General features: G+C 35.5%; 1 pseudogene; it reads right to left on the bottom strand.

Annotated features, from left to right (window-relative positions):
• Window positions 1-19,048, bottom strand: part of LOC100016823 (40S ribosomal protein S11-like) — a 55,651-nt pseudogene extending 36,603 nt beyond the window's left edge.
• Between the last annotated feature and the right edge of the window lie 309 nt (window positions 19,049-19,357).

The following is a 19,357-nucleotide window of genomic DNA, read 5'->3' as shown; positions in this document are numbered from 1 at the left end:
AGAGAATTTGAGACTCAAAATGATTTTTTAAATGCTGGAAACTATTTTTGGAACAGGAAATAAAGGTATTGGTCAAGGGAAGGCAGTCTCACGAATATGCAAAATGATCAACTATGGGTCAGGATAAGGCTAGACCTTCTAGAAATATAATAGCACAGATTTAGCCAAATTATAGAACTAAAACTTTCTCTTTGTGTTCCTGTCCTAATTATATCAGCTCCTTTATCTAGACTTCTCCTTTAAGACTCTTTCCATTTCCTCCTCTGACTAAAAATGAATACAATTGAAAAGATTTACAATGATTCTGTATCATTAATTTATTGATTCCTTTAACAATTAACTGTTTTTGTCCACTAACTACCCTTCAAGGATTTCTAGTTTGCTGTCCAAAAATTTTAGATTGATATCCTATAACTGTATTTAAACAATAAATACTTCTTATTCTCAGGAGAGAAGTAGGGATCATTGCTAGACCCTCATTACCAAACTTCAAACTAATCATGTTGCCCTCAACTCCATGTTCTTCCTTACCCTGTGCTTTATGCTGTATTCCTCAAAAACCTATTAAGAAAGGGGACTTCTACTTTTGCTTGGGGCCTTTGGCTGGAACCTGAAGCAGCCACTGACCCATTTATTAATAGGTAAAAATGCCATTGTTAATAAAATGACATCTGGTTTGAATAAATGTGACTTCATTTATCTTTTTTGTTAGATTTCACACATGACAGTTTGGTGAAATAGTGGGCTGGAGGGAGGGAAGCTACCCCTTCTTAAGTCCCCAAGGGAAACGTCTTTTTTTTTCCTAACTGCTCCCTGGTGAGATTTTTTTTTTCCTCCTACAAGGGAGAGTTTCTCTTGGAGGACTGTAGGTAGAGATCTGCTTCTTGCCTTGATATCAAATTCCCGTTTTTACCATGATCTCTTAAGGTACACGCCATTGTTGGAAAAACTCCAGTTTTTTCCTGGCTTTGTATGTGTTTGGAGTCCTGTTTGAGTTTAGTGTGGTAATTTGGGAATAATTGGTGAGTTACCTGAAAAATATTTCAGGTACGTCCTTGGAGAACTTTTTTGATTCCCCATGGAGAGCTGCTAAGTCTACCTAGGGGAAGGGCTTAGACTTTGTTCAAAGTCTTGAAGAATCAGAGCCTTGCTTAAAGCTTTGGGAGAGTTTTTTCTTCCAAATAGTACAATAGATAAGTCTTCTGGTCTTGAGTTGAAGCCTTAGAGCATTTGCATTCTCCAAGGAAAGCCACTGGATTATTCTAGAGGAAAGTTCTCTTTCCTTATATATAGAGAGTCCCCTGATTACATTGTGAATGGGGGGAAAGGGTAATAATTTCTTAGGAGCCCCATATCTTTTTGTCTCCGTGTTTCTGTGTGTCTACAGCACGGTATTTGGAGACATCTAGAAAATCAACCTGAGAATAGAAAGCCACTTGTTGTCAGCCCTATTGTTATTTGTGCTTCTATTCTTAACATGTGCATCTATGTGGTTTCCAAGTACCTGATTGAGAGGCTAGAAGGATGAAGTATTAAAAAAAGCTCAACCACCTGGCATAGATTTAACCTCATGAATCTCTAATGGATGACAATGAGGAAGATTTTGCAAGGAAGAACTTTGATGTCTTTTTTCCTTGTGTTTAAAATCAAACTAGCTTTTTACTTTCCTGAAAAATAAGAGTTAAAAGAACACTTTTCTTGAGAAAAAAAAATATCTTTTAATTCTGGGCAAGCCTTACAGGGAATACAAATAAAATGAGGGCAAGATTTCCTCCACCCTCAATTTACAAATTTATGACATTGTAAATGAATTAGAAACTGAGTTTCAGACTAAAATAAAAATTTTCTACTTTTAATATCTACATTGGGGTATGAATGTTTTTAACAAATGTTGAAATATTCTAATGATTTTGGGGTTAACATTCTTTAGACTGTTTTAAGGATATTGAGATCATAAATGTAAAAACAATCAGACAAAATAAGTAAAGTTTTTATATTATTCTTTGCTGGTAAGTAGCAAATTTGTTGTTTTACTACCAAAAAAGGAAGGTAATTTCCCTGATTAGTAAAAAGCTACTCTGTAAATGGTCTTATCACTGATGTTTAAAAAAAACAAACAAAAGACAAAAGTTTAATTTTAAATATTAATTCCTTGCTGGTGAAAAAGGGAAACCTTTTTAAATTAAGATAAAACCTTTAAATGTAAGTAAAATTTATTTGGAAAAATATTTTGTGTTAAATCTGTGGACATTATAACAAAACTTATTTGTATTTTGAGAAAACCAAGTATTTCTAATGCTTTGAACAAAAAGTTTTAGAGTCAGGAGTAACTAAAAGCAGTAGTTTATTTTTGAGATATTCTATGTTGCCATATATCCTAAAGTTGAAGCAGAATGTCTCAGAATTTATTTGGCCATGGAGCAAAATGTTGAGAAATTGTATGTATCAAAAACTTGCTACCAAATGATCTTAAAATTAACATTTTACTGTGAATTTAATATAACAGAAATTTCCCTAAGAATTCCTCATTTGTATAATGCACTAAGATTTTATCATGTCCACACCTAGCATAATTGAATAAGCTATTTTAACATTTACATAGATATATTTTGAGTTAAGCTAACAATCATAGTTTTGAATTTGAACCAGTAAAGTCTTATATAATTTCCCATATTCCTTAATGTGGAATTTATTTGTCCTATCTGAATACAATGTTATGTTTTCCTACTGAGAGAATTAGTCAGAATTTATTATTAATCCCGATTACCTCTATTTCTAAGTATAAATGATTTTATAACAGTTGAAGCCTCAGTTTTGTCCATGTATAACTTTTAATTTTTGTTAATTTTTTGTGAATTTTATTTTGCATTTCTTTTCACAGTATGACTGATTTAAAAACCACTTGTGACAGAATGTTTTCTATTTACAGTAATTTAGAAATGAATCTGACAAAGTTATTATCAATTGACTAATGTCAAGTTTTATTTTAAATTCATGATTTTGATTATGTTATTATTGAGTTTCTAAATTTTCTTGAATTGTAAATTCTGGAATACTAAGAAAGACTGTTAAGAGAATAGTAAAAATTGTGTCATTGGAAAATTTTAATTCTTTCAAATTTGGGTATTGTGAAATTATCAATTAAATTATAAGAAGTTATTATTGTAATGTTAAAAATTATGAAGCAAAGTTTTATTGGGTTTATTGTAATTGGGTATATTTTAAAGGGAAGAATAATCATTCCATGAAGAAAAAAAATAAAACTAAATGGGAGATACCTTTTAAATTAATTTGTTTATTTTTAAGCCTTTCAAGTTTAAAACCTTATCAGCTCTATTAAAGAATTTATGAATGTATTTATTTAGGAAATAGGATCACCATTTTCTACTACAAGCTCTCATTGGCAGAGCAACAAGAATTGGAAATATGTTTATAGTACAAAAGTTTTTATGTAATGGTCTGTTATGGAAATCATGATATATCTGAGATAGTCAGTACTTAAGTTACATCTTCACTACTTAATTTAAAAGACTCCTTCTGAAGCATTTAATATACAATAAAATCATATGCAATACTTTAAGAAAAGAGTATCTGTTAGTTTGGCCATTACTATTAGTTTTTTGAGTAAACTATCATGTATTCATTATCTCCATTAATTCACAGAATATATTGATTTTACTAATTTCTAATGATTTACAATTATAATAAATACAAATTAATCTTGGAGACTATACTAAACGTTACAATTTTTAGAAGGAAGGAAGGAAGGAAGGAAGGAAGGAAGGAAGGAAGGAAGGAAGGAAGGAAGGAAGGAAGGAAGGAAGGAAGGAAAGAAGGAAGGAAGGAAGAAGAGAACGAATATGAAGAAGGTTACAAGTCTAACTACTCAAAGTCTCCTACTTTATTGTTGCTTCATCAGGTCCTAGATTCACAGCTAGCTCTGGCCCATTTTACAACTGGTGGCAAAGGGGCCCAGCTAACCACATAGTGCGGCCAGATAAATTAAGACCAGTCAAGGAGCAAGTGTAGATAAGATTTTCTAATTGATAATTGTCAGTAATCCACTATTAGAGGAAAATACCAACGAGCTGCTCAAAGGGATTGTGATAATGGATGTCTGTATGGGAAAGGTTGAGTGGATGATCTTGGCTTGACCAAACATAGTATACTTTGACTTGGTTTTCTCATTGTTACTTCCTTTTGAACAGGAAAGTTTCCCACTTGGTTAATCCAACACTGTCAATGATACCTTACTGCAATGACTGATTTTTTCAAATAATTTCACTATGATCTTTATCTGAAATCTAACAAAAATAGGGATGCTTTATCCTTTTATATGTGTTGTCATTCCATGTCCTTTTAGACCTGGAGGACCACATTAATACTATTATAATTATGTCCTTTCTTTCACAAAAAATCTCTTTAATCAGGACAAGTTAAGCTGAGATTTTATTTTATTCTTTTTAATAATGAATTTTGTTGCTGCAATATTTTTAGCAACTGTTGCATTGTTTTAGATCTGGAAATAGAATAATTTAAATAGCCATAATCTTTGTGGCAGCAAAAAATTGGTAAATGAAGTGATGCCCTTCAATTGGGGAATGGCTAAACAAATTGTGATATCTGTTGGTGATGGAATACTATTGTGCCCCCCAAAATACTGATGAAATGGAAAAATCCAATGCGAACTGGAATGACCTCCAGGAATTGATGCAGAGTGAAAGGAGAAGAACCAGGAGAACATTATACACAGAGACTGATACACTGTGGTATACTCAAATGTAATGGACTTCTCTACTAGCACCAATGCAATGATCCAGGACAATTCTGAGAGACTTGTGAGAAAGAACACTATCCACATTCAGAGGAAAAACTATGGGAGTAGAAACACGGAAGAAAAACAATTGCTTGATCACATGGGTTAATGGGGATATGATTGGGGATGTAGACTCTAAATGATCACCCCAGTGCAATTATCAATAATATTGAAATAGGTCTTGATCAATGATGCATGGAAAAAACTCAGTGTAATTGCATGTTGACTACATGGGGGTGGGGTGGGGGTGGAGGAGAGGAGGAAAAGGACATGAATCATGTAACCATGAACAAATATCCTAATTTAATTAATTAAATAAAAATTTTTAAATCAATAATAAAAAAGAAAACTGCTTAAAAAGGCCAGCCAGAGGACTGCTTCTGGGACTCTGCATTGGTGAGCTGGGCTGGAGTAAGACTCTTTGCTTCCTTGGCTTTGGAGAGTCTCATTCCTTTCCTCCAGTGTGGTGAGATTGGCTGAGATTCCTGCCTTGACTTTGGAGGAGTCTGTGTTGTTGGACTTCTGGATGAAGACTCCACATAGAGATCAAGACCTGAGGAAGTCTCCTGTTGGGGTACTGAACTGGGCTTCACTCTGGTGGAGAAACTTTTAGGGCTGGTAGGCTTGTTAAGAATCTGTCTCTTTATCTACATTTTCCACTTTCACTTTTTCCAACTCTTAGTAAATAAAAGCTGCTAAAAGCCATTTTGACTCAAATTATAATATTTTAAAATTGGCGACCACAATATAACTTTATAACTCTCTTATTGAGTCAAAATCCCAATTTTAATCATTACAATGTATAAGTTTGAAACAGATATAAATCTGTTCATTAGAGATGCTAAAATGAGAAGCATGTTTTGTTTCATTAAGTAAAATGATTTACAATGCAACAATTATCATAGAAAATGTAAACTTATGGACCATCTTATACTACATCAAAGTTAAAAGTCAATTTTACTTTTGTTCATCATTTAATGTTGGATTAAGAACTATGTGTAGAACATGTCCCTTAGTGCAAACATGTTTTACTGGATGACAACTCATGTAAGATGCATTGTTCTCTGTTATGCAATTTGGAATTAATTACTTAATATTTTTACACATCTTATTCCAGGACCTTTTGCAAAAATTTGAGTAAGATTTGCAAATTTTAAGTAAATTCTTTGTTTAATAAATATCATGTATTAGAAAAATTGTTATTACTTATGTTTTGATGTAAGAATTCAATTCTTATCCATATCTATTCCTCTAAAAAGGGGAACTGAATTGAAATTAAATGGAATTAGAATATAGAGTTTTAAATAATTGAAGTGGAAAAAATTGGGGTATAATTTTAAAGTGTGTAAGAGTTTCTATATTCTATGGTACTTCATTTAGTATTTTTCCTCAGTTGTTATTTGAATTTCTAAATATGTTAATGTGACAAGTTACTTACATTGCCAGAAGTTAAATGATAATGGAATCAATGCCAATTTAGACAAGCCTTCTTGACCCTAGTTTACATATCTACTTTAGTAAATTTTGCATTTTTATCCAGAAGGGCTCATTTGATAAGTGAGAACTCCATAAAATTTTAAAGATTATTCAGCCTGTTGTTGGCCATGTTTCAAGTAAAGGAATTAAATAATGATAGGAACAGCAAAGGGTATCTAAAAAACTGAAATTTTCAGATGTTTCAAGTGAATAATAGATTTCTTGTTTGATGTTCTCCAATAGCTCTATTGCTAAAAGATTAGAAACACAAGTTTTAAGGTAGTTTTTCATTACATGAAATGATTTTGGAGAAGTAAATTTTAAGAGAGTATATTAAATTGTATTGAAATATATCTCAGAAAAAAAATTTTAGCTTATACATATAAGAATCTACAAGTGATATGAAATCAGAATGGCAAACCTACTGTAGAAGCCCCCTTCAGAACTGCCCTCAGTACAAAATATGTTCTAAAATTTCAAAGCAAGATTTTTCCAGAGAATCAGACAGCTAGTAGGGACATATGAGATACAAGTCAAAAATGTGCTGATTAAATGGATATTGAGAATTATAGAAAGGAAACAAGAATAAGTTCTGAACTTTCTGCCACTGTGTTGGAATAAACAACAGTGGGAATATCCATAGAGAGAAAATTGTCAAGCCTGACAGTTGGTGGAGGAAGGGGAAACTGGGAGTGGCAGTTGGGTCTTCCTGGTGTTGGAGGTGGGAGGAGCGTTGGCTTCCCAGTCTGCATTAGGAGTGACTCTACTCAGTTCAGCCTGAAGACAGGCCCAAATAGCTCTAAGGATTAGAACTGTTCTTGTTTTCTGGCTACTGATAAGATTCTGAAATTGACAAAACTAGCAGATATAGCAGTAGATGGGAGTGGGAGAAACCCTCCACCAGGTTGTGAGACCTGGCCTTAACTCCAAAGCAGAGAAAGACTCCAGCCTCATTTAGGGACCTCCATCTTCACTTTTTCCCTAATATCTCTCCAATCTAAACTGGTTATTAAAATTTCTCTCATGAGAATATCGCAGTCAGATCAATGGATTATCTTTTCTGGGCATAGAGGGAATTGAACATCAGCTCAGACATTCAATGACAAACAGTCCTTATCGGACCCCTGCTGCTTCCTCTCGGCAGGGGGCATCTCTCCCCTTTGCCTCACCAGTAGCAATATTCCCTTTCTCCCTTAAACTGCTCCTTTCCCTGCTACAAACCTTCCTTATCCCCTGTTTTTCCAATCCACCAGTCTTTCCCTATAAATATTACAGAATATATATATATATATATGTGATATATTGAGATTTATTAGTAGTTAATGTTGTTGATAACATGTATATCTTTGCCTTTTGCTTCATTGTATTCATGTTTGTTGAGTTTTCCTTAATCCCTTGAGATGTAGAAATTTCTCCTCTAAATTTAGTTCATGATTTTAGAAATTTTAACTACAGCTTTTCCTATGATTAATCAGTTTTGATGTTCTTTTTCAGTCTTGCATTATATATATGATATATATATATTTACATATATATATATAGTAGTCTCTCAGTGATCGAGAATGACTATTGTCTTTGTGCAGTTTCATCTACGGTGTACCCTCATGTGGCTTTGGAGTCCAAAGGCTGAGGCGCAGAGTTTGTGGCACATGGGGCCTGAGACGCCAGTTGCTACAGGAGGTGCGATTGTGGCCTGGTGTTGATGTTGACGCACAGTGGCAAGATGTCGACGTCGCTCATCTTCAAAGGTGGTGGCAGCATGGTGAATGTGGGTACGCCAGCTGCTTCTGTCAGAGGCAGCGAGTTCTAGTTGCTTTGCTGTAATGCCAGCCTACTTCAAGTTGGACTTTAGCTGATCCTTGAATCTTCTCTTTGGTTGGCCTTGTTTCCTGAGTCCAGCTGACAGTTCACCATAGAATACCTGTCTTGGTATTCTCTGTGGGTCCATGCGGATGACATGTCCAGACCATCGTAGCTGGGTTTTGAGGACCAAGACTTCGATGCTGGTGGAGTTGGCTCTGTCAAGGACTTCCTGATTGGTGATTTGGTCCTGCCATTGGATCCTCATGATTGACCGGAAGGAGTGTTGGTGGAATTGCTCCAGCTGTTTCATGTGCTTCTGGTACAGTGTCCATGTCTCACAACCATACAGGAGCGAGCTGAGGACCGCTGCGTTATACACTTTGAGCTTCGTCACAGTGCTTACACCTCTGTGTTGGAGGACTTTGCAGCACAGCTGCCCGAGTGCCTGGCTGGCCTTTTGGACCCTGGCATTAATCTCGTGGTTTAGGGACCCGTCGTTGGTGATGGTGCTGCCCAGGTACTTGAAAGTGTTGATGTTAGAAAACTGTGTGCCATCGATTGTAATGCACGGCTGGTTCATTGGCCTCCCTGGTTCAGGTTGGAACAGCACCTCTGTTTTGTTGAGGCTGATAGTCAGGCCAAACAGTTTTGTTGCGGTGGAGAACCTGTCCACAATGGTTTGGAGATGATTTTCTTGGTGGGCCATGAGAGCACAGTCATCTGCAAAGAGAGCTTCCAGGATGAGTCTCTCTGTTGTCTTTGTTTTTGCAGTCAGGTGGCGAAGGTCAAATAGTGAGACATCCAGTTGGTATTTGATGTAGATGCCCAAGTCTAGATCCATCACAGCATGTCGTAATACCTGGGTGAAAAATAGGTTGAATAGTACAGGAGCAAGGACACAGCCTTGTTTCACGCCATTGGAGATGTTGAAGCAATCAGAAGTCTCTCCACCAGATAGGACTTCCCCTGTCATGGCGACATGAAAGAGCTGGATCAGTTTGACGAATTTTGCTGGGCAACCAAGCTTGCTGAGGATCACCCACAATGCGTCCCTGTTCACTGTGTCGAACGCCTTTGTCAGGTCTATGAAGACAATATAGAGACTCAGGTTCTGCTCAAGGCATTTTTCATGCATTTGCCTCACCGTGAAGACCATGTCGATGGTGCTGCGATCTGGTTGGAAGCCACATTGTGATTCAGGCAGGTTCTGCTCTGAAACAGATGACAAGAGTCTGTTGCGTATAACACGGGTGAGGATCTTTCCGGCAGTGGAGAGTAGTGAGATGCCTCTGTAGTTGTCACAGGCTGCTGGTGAGCCATTGTTCCTGTATAGGGCTATGATGGAGGCATCTCTGAGTTCTGGGGGCATGTCTTCCTCTTCCCATATGCTGGTCAGTACTATGTGGAATGCCTGGAGCCTCTTTCCATTTAAGGCCTTGTACACCTCGGTTGGGATCCCATCTTTACCGGGTGCCTTGCCTGCACTCATTTGTTTGATGGCTTTTGGGACTTCCTCTATTGAAGGAGGGACATCAAGTTGTTCAATGGAGAGGTTTTTGGGGGATCTGGTCAAGGGAGCTTTGGTCGACTGAAGAGGGTCGGTTGAGAAGCTGACTGAAGTGTTCCTTCCACCTGTTGCTGATGCCTTTTTTATCTTTTATGAGAGTGTCACCGTCAGAGGATAGCAAGGGAGTGGTGGTGTGTTTTGATGGCCCATAGACAGTCTTGAGGGCACTGAAAAATTGTTTGTAGTTTTTTCATATTAACAAACCGCTGGATTTCTTCTGTCTTTTTTTCCCACGATCAGTCTTGCATCTTCCTGATCTCACGCTGCACCGTGGCTTGGAGAGACTTGAATCTGTCCTTTTTAGGAGCAGAGTTTGGGTTATTTTGCCACTCCATAAAGGCTTTGTTTTTCTTGCTCAATAGGTCTTCAATAGCAGTGTTGTTCTCGTCGAACCAGTCCCCGTGGTTGTGTTGTTTTGGGCCTAGGACTGCCTTTGATGTTTCCTTCACTGCATTTCTGAACTGGTTCCATTTCTCAGTTGAGCTTCCAGTGAGTGGTCCCTTGGCAGACAGCTTGTTGTCCAGGAAAGACTGGAATGTTTGCAAATAAGTTGGATCTCTAAGACGACTCACGTTGTAAAATGCGCGAACTGTTTTGGATGGTGAGGTGCAATGCACATTTGAAGAGTCGCTCTAACCAATCGGTGGTCTGTCCAGCATTCAGCTCTTCTCATGGCTCTGGTGATCTTTACATCCTGGATGTCTCGCCAGCTTACAATTATGTAGTCAATGAGAGTCTTGCATTAGTAATAATTTTAAAGTCCATTTTGAATGTCTACTAGAAAAATTTGTATAAGACTGACTGTTGATTATGTTAAAAGTCTTATAGAATTGTCTTTTAGATAAGTGATCTTGGAGAAAACATGTCCATCTCTCATTAATCAAAACATGAAATTGAATTGATTAAAATTGATTCCATAACCATTATTTTTTTCTATTTATAATTAACTGCTTTAGTCATGTGGCTTTCTCTGAACTTAGTTCATAATTTATTTCATTTCTAATGGGTTCAGTTTAGAAATCCATTTCTCTTACTATTTACTATTCTATTCTTGCTTCAAGAAATTTAGCTAATCTTAAGGAGTGTGAGTTGCCATAAGGGAGTTGGATGTGATATCTTTCTTTTACACCATCAAGCTTTCCTTCAAGGATGTCTGATATGTGGTCTAAAAAGTCTCAAAGGCTATCTTGTGGCTGAACTAAAAAAAAAAAGAACATTTCTTTGTCTCAAGAGAGAAGTGGATAGTCTTTGCGAGTCTTTCATTACCAAATTTCAGGCTGACCATATTGCCCTCAGTTCATGTCACTTACCTGTTCTGTTCTTTGATTTTTATTCTCTAAACTCTATTAAAGAAAAGCTATCCTTTGGCTCAGGGTCTTAGGCTAGAAATTGAAACATCCATTGACTTTTATTAATAGGTAGCATACCTATGTTAACAAAATGACATCTTTGAGAAACATGTTTCAGTTTATCCTCTATTTAAATTTAATTCACAACACAAGAAAGGAATGAACTTACAATGTCACTATGAAAGAATTAAGAAAAATAGTCTAAAATTAAAGAAAGGGGAATATCTAGTCTTTCCATTCACTGAAGTTCTTTCAAAGTTTTACTTTTTTAAATGAAGCAATGATAGTTTTGTACACACACACACACACACACACACACACATACACACACCTATATAGTAAATACACAAGATCTGCTAGTGATCATCACCATAAATTTAAGAAGTTAGCATGGTGTCATACTTAATAGAGAGGTTATTCTAGTTCCTTAAATCAATTGTAATTATCCTTTTTTCCCCTGAAACCCTGAACTCTATATATGCTTTGCTCTCTCAGTAGCTACTTTCTTGAAATTAGGGCATTCATCCTGAATGCTCACAAATCCTATCTTCTACACTTTAAAACATTTGCCCTTATTTCCTCTTTGGTTTTTCAGTTTCTGAGATTGAGGTGACTATTCCTCTTGGAAAGAGTAATCCCTTGTGTCCTTGATCCCACTCTTTCTTGTCTTCTTATCTCTTCTAGAATGTTTCTTTATTTACTATTTTCTCTCTAATCTTCCATATCCCCCCTCTATTATCTTTTATCTCATTTTGTCTCCTGATTCTCACTTATAAACTTAAATTCCACCCAAAAAATCATACTTGCATCTCCATTTTCTGACAACCTAATCACTTCACAAAGACTTGAAAATCTGAATTCTTATATTACCACAATACTTAAACTGATTTGTGCAAGGAGTCATCAACACATTCTTATATGCAAATTCAATGATTTTTCAAGAGTCTTCATTCACTGTAACATTAATTAAGCATTTTACATTAGTGGACAGAATGACTTTTTTTTTCCAGTTTGGAATGTACTCTTGCTCCATGACTTTTTGGATACTGTTCATTCCAGTTTTTAATCTAGCTTGCATATAAATTTTTTTTCTTTTTCAATATTATTATATCTATTTTTCAGATGGCAAGTCAATTCAATTTTTCAATATTCATCATCTGATATTTTGCAATCCATATTCTCATTCTCTCCCACCTCTCCCCTATCCCCAAGAAGGCAGATAATATGACATAGGTTGTCCATGTATTATCATATAATATATATTCCCATGTTCTTCATGTTTTGAAAGAAGTCACACATAGCTTTCGCCAGAAAAAAAAAATTCCTGAATGACCTAAGAATGATATGTTTCGATTTGTATTCAGAATCCATATTTTCCTTCTTTGGTGGTGGATATCCCTTTCTTGTCATGAATCTCTTGGATTCTTAGAGTTGTCCGGGGCCCTTGAATTATTAATAATAGTTGTCATTCACAGTTGATCATCATACATTATTGCTGTTACTGTATTCAACTTTCTCCTTGTTCTGTTCTCTTCCCATTGTATCACGTCATGTAGGTCTTTCCAGGTTTGTGTGTGGGGGTGTGTGTGGCTGTGTGAGTGACAATCTTGTCTTTTATATGGCACAATAGTATAATAGAATAGATGATTTCTAAGATTCTATCCAATTTAAATCCTATGATCCCTGTGATGTGGACAGAAGGTGATAAAAATGAAGTATAAGTGTATTTGTATAAGTATTGAGAATGGAAGGGATGTGAGATGTAGAAATATACTTGGAAGGGAATACTATTGTACCATAAAAAAGACAAGAACAATATTGTCACTCGCACAGCCACCCCCCACCACACACACAAACCTAGAAAAGAAATCAAAAGAGATTCAAGATCACAAAGGCAGGAAGATCCAAACCTCATTCTGTGTTTCAGCCAAACTCAAGTACTAGGTCTCTGAGTTTGATTTGCCATCTCTCATGATTAATAACATAGAACATCCCTGTGTCTATAATACAGTATTTCTCTCCACTACTTGTTACAATATTTCACTTTCTTTCTCATTCCCATGGCACTGCCTCTAGAATGTATGTCCTCCCTCCTATCCCAAAGTGATCATTCACTCCTATATAGGATTTTGCTTTGTATCATCTTTGTTTAATATAGTAGGTAAGCTCTATAGGCTCCTTAAAAGCAGGAATTATATATACATATATTAATTTTTATTACCCTCTGCTTTGCATAGTGCCTTGTATAAAATCTCCTTGTTTAACATTCATCAGATAGTAGATTTTTAAAAGTTGTATTTGTTTCATCATGAGTTCCATAGCAATAGATCTTGCAGTAGAGCTTGAGTTATACATGTGGCATGAGAAAACTGAGACTGCTTTTTTTGACACAATCTTCCATTTTTTTAAATATCTAAGACTTTTAGCATTTAGCTATTACTTTATTAAAAGGTCTTATAAATTTCAACAATTCAATAATGTTATACATGTTCTTTGATTGACTTAAATTGTGAAACCCATCTTTTAGCCACCATTACAGCCTCTCTCTCTTGACTACATTGCTTCACTGTTCAGTCTCTGAAGGAAAACTGTGCCTTCAAACACTGTGAAAGAGTTATCTTATTCCTTGTTTCTCCAATAATCCTTCTAAGCTCTCTACTACCATGACTCATCAGCCTTTGTTCCTCTGAGATTCACTAAATCACCAAGTACAAATCTTGTTGTCATCATCTGGTTTCCAGAACATCCTCATTTCTCACATTCAGGATCTGGTTCTCACCTTTCCTCTCTACCCAAACTACTGCTGTCATACTAGGGATCTTCAGTAAATACATGGATATTCCCTTAAACATTCTGGCCTCCCACTTCATCAATATCCTCGGTTCCCAAGAAATATATCTTAACCCTACCTTAGCCACACACAAAAAGATAGTGGAGGTATTTTAGATCTTATCTTCTATATTCAAATACTTAAAACAACTATATGATCTTCAAATCTAAAATTTTTTCTTGTTTGAATAAAAATCTCATGCCTTTCAATTATTTTTGTACCTTGCTCCTCATCATCCTGGTTTTCATTTTTATCTCACCTTTTAGTTTGTGAAATTTTTCTGGTTTTCTATGCCTGGATCAGAGTTACTTTAGACAGCGAGGTAGTATAACAAATAGAGTGTTGGTACTGGTGTCAGAAATAACTGATCTCAAATCTGGCTTCTGTCATTCCCTAAATATGTGAGGCTCTACAGTTCACTAGATCTCTTTCTGCCTCAGTTTCCTCATCTGTAGTGGTGATTACAATAGAATCCATCTTCCAGGGCTGTTAGGATGAAATAAGATAATATATGTAAGGCACTGAGAATTTTAAAACATTATATAAATGAGATAGCTATTTGTTCTGGTCTTTACTTCCTCCCTTAAAATTTTTGAACCTGTAGTTGGCCAGCTCAAATATAAATCATCTTCCAATACTGTATATTTTATCTCTGTGCTGTACCATAGTTTATATCTTGGAAATTAACCTTGGATAAATCTATAAATAGCATCATTACTTGTCATTCATTGCTGAACACTGCTAGAAGAAGCTGCACAAAACAACTGTGCAAATTAAGTCTACTTAAAATTCCTTATGCAATTTTAACTGGCCCTTCACATGTCCCTGAAATGATAATTCTTCTATTCTTCCATAAGTTTTTCTCTAATACCTTCCTCAGAAGAGCTATTGTGGATGTTCTTGCTGCTCATATACCCAGTGAAGCTCATGACTGTGCCTCTCTCAGGGGAGGATTTCAATTCCTTTGTTACTGAGTGTTACCTCATATTCTCTGTCTGTTTATATCTCTCTGTATCTGTCTCTTTCTCTCTCCCTTTCCTTCCCTTCCCCCCCTCTGTCTTTCTCTCCCTCTCTTCTCCCCTTGCTCTCTTCTTTCTTTCCCTCTTTTTATCCTTCCTACCCCTTCTCTTTCCTAAAAATGTACCTGTTTTCTTCATTCATTAAACCTGTTTTTAGTTTCCTTTATCATTCTCCAAATATATTTTTCTTCTATATTTTTTCTTCCCTGTTACTTCCAGATTCTCAAAAAGTACTGTACATTTGATATCTCTGCTATGTCACTGCTTATACATTTCTCAGTGACTTCCAATCTAACTTCTCATTCCATCACACTAGTGATATTGATCTCTTCAAGTTTTCTAGGAGTTTTTCAACTGATAAAATCAATGACCTTTTAAAAGGCTTATCCTCCTTAATTTTTTCTGCTTCTAATGAAAGTTTCCTATGGCTATTCTCTTGTTTAGTTTTTCTTCTCTTTACTTTTACAATATTGTTTGCTGCTTGTCTGCCCTTTTTTTTGTCTGACCATTCTTTATAATCTTCCTTTTGTCTTTTTTGGAGAGTTATCTTTGATCTCCATTTCCCTAAGCTTTGATATACCAAGTTCGGTCTTTGCTTCTCTTCCATGCCTAAACTCACTCCCTTGATGAACATATCAAATCTAATTGCTTTGATAACCATCTCCACACATATTATCATATTTATATATTCACTTCTTATCTTTCATGAATTTTAATCCTTTAACACCAATATTGGACATATAAAATCAAATCATATCACAATCTGAATTAAATATATCTAATTGAAATTAATATATTTCCCCTAAGACTCTTCCTTCTTTAAGCTTCCCTATTCCTACTGAAGCACCTACCATCCTTTTGGTTACCCATATTCTTAACAAAAGAATCATCTTTAACTCCCTCTTGTCTCTTATGCTTCACACCTTGACATTTGATAATCTTCTTGATTAAATGTTCAAGATATATGGCACATTCTACACCTACCATTCTAGCTCTATTTCTCATAAACTCTCAGAATACTTTAATATCCTTCTACTTGGTTTTTCATCTTCTGGTCTCTATTCTCCCTAAACAGTATTTAATATAGCTGACAAAAGAATATACCAATATATCTTCCTTAGTTTATCTTATATTTGCCTGTACGAAAATGTATTAAATTATTTGTGGAAAACAGAGAATGTTTGTGACTAACAAGTATTTGTTGAATTATATTCATTTGAAAGAAATTCACTAATTTGCTTATGGTTGACATTGGATGAAAATGGCAGTTAATGGATCAAGATGGTTTGATTAACCATTGGCTGACTGCTGTGTCTAATCCTTTATGTTAGTCAGGAACCTAAAATCTGAGCTCCTGTAGTTTTTGCTAAAAGTCTTGAAAATCATTATTTGACATGCCTACATTCTGAAATATGTTTTCCTTTGTAGTTGTTGAAGACTAAAGGGATGGGGGGAAGTTGGATGGCTCAGTGGATTGAGAGTCAGGCCTAGAGATGAGTTGTCCTGGGTTCAAATCTGTGCTCAGGTACTTTCAAATTGTGTTGCCCTAGGTAAGTCCCTTTCCCCCTGTCATAGCCTTTACTGTTTTTCCACCGTGGAATCAATACATAGTATGGATTCTAAGACAGAAGACAAACTTTTAAAAAATAAGAATAAAGGCATGATTCATTGTACATCAATAATTTCCACTTATTGATAGAAGTCTTACTGATTGAAAAGGTAATTTCAGATAAGTACATATTTATGCCAAAGTTCCTGCAATTCATAGTTTGAATCTGGACCTTTACAATCCAGCAAATATAAGCATATTGTCCCCTTGACTTCTCCCTCTTCTACTCTTCTAACAATCTGTCCTGGAGACAGCCAATGAAGCAGAAAAGCCTTTATCTTGTTCTGTCACGTGGGGGGAGTTCCCAAGTATACTAATATTGACTAAAGGTAAAAAAGCAGGTCATTAAATTGCTTTAAAGAACTCCAAGTCTGAAAAGATGAATTTGTAGATGTCAAGCACAGGCTATAGATGATTCAAAAAGCTGGAGAGAGGCAGAAATTTTTTGTATTCATCATGAAAAACAAGATAAATTGGTTTTAAGACTGTACCCAGAAGCAAAATAACCATTATATTCAATTAATCTACGTGAGTCCAAAGGTAAAAGAAGTGTAAAAAGCTTTATTTTTCCTTATGGTGGGGAACTATTTTTTGAGGGGAAGATGAAAGAAAAGGGACTAAAATATTTTATATAATCTATCTGTTTGTAAATACAAACACATGTATTTGTTATTTTGTATACATATTTATATGTTCAGCTACATACATACAGGCAGATACTACATAAGGCACACTTGTAAGCATACATATATGTTTGTGTGTGCATGTGTAACTACCATCACAAGGCTTTATTAGGTCTTATAGAATGATTGGAAAAGATAACAGTATATCCCAAAGAGGGACATTTTGTTACCATTTTAAGGTTTTCAAAAGCTTTATTCAGAGCAACCCTGTTACCTTTGTAGGATATTTATCAACATTATCCATCTTTGACTGATGAGGCAAGTAAGGCTCTGGGTGACTTGGGACTTTGTACATTGTAGCATAGCTATTAAGTATTAGATCAAGAATTCATGCATATGCCTCTATGTTTAACTTAATATCAACCAATAGAGTCTCATAATGAAATTCTAGAGTGACCGAATCGATATAAATGGTTAAATGGGCTAAGGCAAAATATGAAGTAGCATCATGGAGAGAGTCTAGGAGTCAGGAAGACCTAAGTTTAAGTCCCACTTCAGGCCTTTGCTAGCTGGGTGAACTTAACTCATCACTTAACCTGTTTGTCTCTGTAATCTCATCTGTAAAATGAGGATAATAGTAGGGTTAGTTTTCATGGGAGTTATGAAAAGAAAATAATAAATTTAAAGCACTTAGCACAGTGCCTGGCACATAGTAAGTGTTTTATAAATTTTTGTTATTAGGTATAACAAAGGACCTCACCGAAGAACTGAGTTAAGCTAAACTTAAGGAATGAATTGAAATTGGCAGGTTTTAAGTTTAAGACTTTTGAAAAATATCAGCATTCCCATACATAAATTACAATTGAATTGAAACTCTTAATTCTTTGTAATTTCCCCTGACAAATCTGGTTTGCTGTTATTTTACTACACATTAGTTTGCTACTACTTGAAAATCCAATGGTCTGGGTACTCAGTTATGAATGAGTGAGGAATGCACCTAAAATGGTTAACTTTAAGAAAACCTGTTACCTCTCAGATAATGTTGCTCCTAGGCACACACACAATTCAGTTTAAAATGCTTTGTATCATTAAAGATCCTTCACAATCTGAACTCTCTTCATTTTCTAGCTTTATTTCAGATTACTACCAACCATGCATTCTATGTTCACATCAAACTAATTTATTATTAGTAACTTGAATACTCCCTGATCTTTTTCAAGTCCTTGACTCTTCTTTATTCTGTTCCTTGTTCATCAAAAGCCTTCCTTCCTTCTCTTTGTCTATAGAACTGCCTCCTCCCCACACCTTATATATACAGATATATATAAGGTGTGGGGAGGAGGCAGTATTTGGCTAGGAATAGTGATTACATCAGAATACAGAGCACTTGCTAGGGATTTTTCTCTTCCAGTGCTCACTGGCAACTTTTCAAATATTTTGGTGTGGGGAATGTTGTAGAGTAGGTTAAGTGGTTTCTTCATGATCACATAGCCAGTGTCTACCAAAGGTATAACTTGATGTATGGTCTTCCTGATTTTGAGGTTAACTCTATTCATGCTGCCTCTCAATTAAATTCCTACATATATGTTACAACCTAACTTAAAGGACCATAGAATTTTGAGAACTAGATGACTATCTACTCTAATTCATTCATCAATTGTCTATTATAGTACACAGTAAGCTGATCATCCACCGTCTATCTGAAGACCTCCAAGGAGAACGAACATCTCACATCTTGAGACACCTCATTTTGTTATGGACAGCTCAAAGTATTAGAAAGTTTTTGCTGACATCAAACCTAAATTTCCCTCTCTACAGCTTCTAATTCATTGTTCCTGGGGGAATATAGAATAATTCTCATCTATCTTTTACCTTTCCACCTTTCAAATACTTGATGACAGCTATCATGTTCCCCTGAGTCTGTTCTTCTCCAGGACTGACATAGATCAAGGCCATTCTCACTCTTAGATGAAAATCTCTGAATGCTGTAGAGTATATTACTGTCTTTCTTAAAATCTGCTCCACAGAACTGAATATAACACTCCATATATGTTCTGAACAGTAGAAATTACAGAGGTATTAGGGAATCTTATCACTTGACTCCCATCTACATACTACCTGTTATTCTACCTCTCTTCATGCAGTCCTTGATTATATTAGGATTTTTTTTCATTTATTTGCTGCACTTTTGTTGACCAATTATAAGATGGCATATTCATCCTGACCTTATAGTCCATTAAGTTCTTTAGATATTCTTAGGACAAA

Source organism: Monodelphis domestica, chromosome 3 (assembly GCF_027887165.1).
Source record: "Monodelphis domestica isolate mMonDom1 chromosome 3, mMonDom1.pri, whole genome shotgun sequence".
NCBI classification, from domain to species: domain Eukaryota; kingdom Metazoa; phylum Chordata; class Mammalia; order Didelphimorphia; family Didelphidae; genus Monodelphis; species Monodelphis domestica.
The sequence above is the reverse complement of the archived record's forward strand: the minus strand, read 5'-3'. Positions and strand labels throughout refer to the sequence as shown.